The sequence below is a fragment of the Leptonychotes weddellii genome, chromosome 7 (assembly GCF_054177405.1).
Source record: "Leptonychotes weddellii isolate Sample4059 chromosome 7, ASM5417740v2, whole genome shotgun sequence".
Taxonomy (NCBI): domain Eukaryota; kingdom Metazoa; phylum Chordata; class Mammalia; order Carnivora; family Phocidae; genus Leptonychotes; species Leptonychotes weddellii.
The window spans coordinates 102,753,986-102,757,266 of NC_138375.1; the positions used below are offsets into that span (position 1 = coordinate 102,753,986).

At 40.2% G+C, this 3,281-nt stretch overlaps 1 non-coding gene across 1 annotated transcript; it reads right to left on the reverse strand.

Moving 5' to 3' along the window:
• Nucleotides 1-1,992: 1,992 nt before the first annotated feature.
• On the reverse strand, nt 1,993-2,128 carry LOC115943309 (small nucleolar RNA SNORA42/SNORA80 family). Its single transcript, XR_004077901.1, has one exon. It is a non-coding gene; the product is annotated as a small nucleolar RNA SNORA42/SNORA80 family (small nucleolar RNA).
• Nucleotides 2,129-3,281: the final 1,153 nt, after the last annotated feature.

Below are 3,281 nucleotides of genomic sequence, written 5' to 3' on the forward strand. Positions count from 1 at the left end.
CTTCGGCTTGGGTCATGGCCCCAGGGTCCTGGGATCGAGCCCCGCATCGGGCTCCCTGCTCCGCGGGAAGCCTGCTTCTCCCTCTCCCACTCCCCCTGCTTGTGTTCCCTCTCTCTCTGTGTCTCTCTCTGTCAAATAAATAAAATTTTTAAAAATAAAATAAAATAAAAAATAAAAGAATCAATAGTGTCCCTTACTTATGGAAATTAGTGGAAAAGATTTCACGCATTGTTGGAGAAACATGAATTTCACACTTTGGACAACAATCTAGTAACATCTATCTTATCAAATTGACTCAGAAAAAAAAAATTTAAGTAGTGGGATTAGGTGAGTATGAGATATATAACATTAATTCCTAAACTTAATAAGAACAATGTATTGGTTTCCTATTGCTACTGTAATAAATTACCACAAACCTAGCAGCTGAGAACAACCAGATCTATTATCTTGTAGTTCTGAAGGTCACAGATCTGAAATGGGTCTCGTGGATTAAATCAAGGCATTGACTGGGCTGTGTTCTTTCTGGAGGCTCTAGAGGGGAATCCATGATACAGTGTCATAAACTGAAGAGTAAGACCAGTTCAATTCAGTATACATGGTGTCACACAAATATAAATACCTCATTCTTTGACACAGCAATCCCACTGTTAGTGATTTTTAAATAGAAACAAATGTATTAGTATAGAGGATATATGAACAAGAATGTTTATTGAAGCATTTTTTTGTAGTAGCAAAAAATTAGGACTTGACTTGTATATCTGTCAACAGAATGGTTGAATAAATTACAGTCTGTCCATATGATGGAATATTATGCAGCTATTGAGAAAATTAGTTAGAGTTATATATACTGACCTGGAAATGCTGTCCATGAAACATTAAGTGAAAAATGCAAGTTGCGAAGTAATGGGCATTATCCCATTTATTGTAAAAAATACATACATAAATAAGGAGAATGAAAAAATTCCAACATATGAATATTTCTGTGTCCATGTCTAGTAGGAGGAGAGAAAGCGTATCAGATTTACGAAATGGAGAAAGCTAAATATAAAATAACGGTGAACTATGTATCAATTGGTTAACTAGAGTCAGCTAACTAGATAACTACAAGAGAACTTGAAGATCTCTAAGTGAGAGGGTGTGATGAATCTGGTTCTGCAATTGTTGAAAAAAGCTGCAAGCCTTATTCTGCCACTGCCTGGGGCCACAGGTGCAGCTGCAGGAGTGAAAATGCTTTCCGGGATGATGTGAGAGAACCTCATCCAGTCAGTTAGCAAACCGGAAACAACCAGGGTCCTAACAGGAAGCCAGAGAGCAAAGCTACAATCCCACCATCACAAAACAGGGAGTAGCCTGGAGCTAAGAGACAAGCACTTACTAACTAGCACCATATGTTGGCACATAACTGTGTGGATTTGAAGAAAAGCTTTGAATGATTCAAATCAACCTGTTCATGTAGTCACCTCAGAGTTAAGAAGAGACAGATCTTTCAAAAAAGAAAAAAATAGTAACAACTCCCATATAGTGTTTGATGGAATACTATGTGTGCATCCTGTTTGTGTAAAAACCCCACAGAACCGGGGTGCCTGGGTGGTGCAGTCGGTTAAGCCTCTGACTCCTGGTTTGGGTTCAGGTCCTGATCTGGAGGTCATGAGATCGAGCCCCACCTCTGGCTCTGGCTCTGCAGTCAGCAGAGTCTGCTTAGGACTCTGTCTCCATCTGCCCACCCCCCACTCTCTCTGTCTCAAATAAAATAAATAATCTTAAAAAAAAAAAAAAGCACAAAACCAATGAAACTTAAAAATAAAGAAAAGTTTAAATCTGAAGTAGAAATATTCACCCTGAGGTGTGCCCTGGGGAGAGAGTAGCTCCCTCACTGCGCAGTGGTAGATGCCTGAGAGGTAGCTGCTCAGGGGACCAGTTTGCACTACTAAATATACAGCTAAATGCATGTATTGGCTTTTTAAAAATTAATTAATTAATTAGTAACTTTTTCCCCCTGAGCCCCCTTCAGTGCTCACAGCTCACCAGTGAGGAGGCTGGGCAGTGGTTCAGGGCTGCTCACTCCCCTGGCATGGGTACACTATGAGAGGCCCCCAGAGAAAGGCCTGCCATCAATCCATCACCGTGCGCTTGCCCTGGCTTCTAAAAGCATTTCTACAATTGTGACAGCTTCTTGATGATTGTCGAATCAGGATGATGGGCAAATGGCAGTTCATTTTATTGTTCACTTTACTTTTGTGTAGTTGATGTTTTTTCACAATAAATACTGAAAAAAAAAAGATTCTGGTATAATCACAGCTAATTTTACAATCACGGCCACGAAAAGAAGAACATAGATGTATTTTTCCTAACTCCAAGAGGATCTGACAATCCCTTTATGCTCGTTTGAATTAATTACAATAAGGTCAGTTACAATGTTGATGAAGAAATTCAAATTGAACTTCCTGTAACAAACAATGAGGAAATACAGTTTCTCAAAACGAAGAAGTAAAATAAGCATCATTGTCTCAAAATTAAGGGTAATATAACAATAAGCCCTTGTAGTTAAAAATCAAGATGTAACTTTTTTTTTTTCTAAAGATTTTATTCATTTATTCGACAGAGAGAGAGAGACAGCGAGAGAGGGGACACAAGCAGGGGGAGTGGGAGAAGGAGAAGCAGGCTTCCCGCTGAGCTGGGAGCCCGATGTGGGATTCGATCCCAGGACCCCGGGACCATGACCTGAGCTGAAGGCAGACGCTTAACGACTGAGCCACCCAGGCACCCAAGATGTAACTGTTGAACTTCTTAAATGCACACTAGCCAGGAATCAATTTCATCATGATAAGAAACATAATCTGTCAAGAAGGGACCTTCACCCCAACCTGGCTAATGTTTACATTTTTAGTATCCTCAACATATCTGATTGGTTAATGGAATCCATCCTTTGATCTTTATCTCTGTAACAAGCTGCAATGGCCAGCTCAGAGTTTTGAAACCTTAAAATGTCTGTGTCAACATCTCATTGGCCCAAGATTCCTATTATTGAAACGTATGGCACCTCTGGTACAATCTGGAATTCAATTTGATCAAGGCTGACTCAGAGAGATTTGAACTTACATACATTTTTCTATTTTCTCTGCTCTAGGTCTGTAACTTGGAGAACCTAAGAGTGGGAAGGCTTGGAAGACATTAATACTATGTGAGGGAGGTTTCCCTCTCTTAAATATTCCACACAGCTCCTGCACGATCATCAGGAGAGCTGGCAGCAGAGGGGCTTCGTGTCAGTAATACATGTGCCA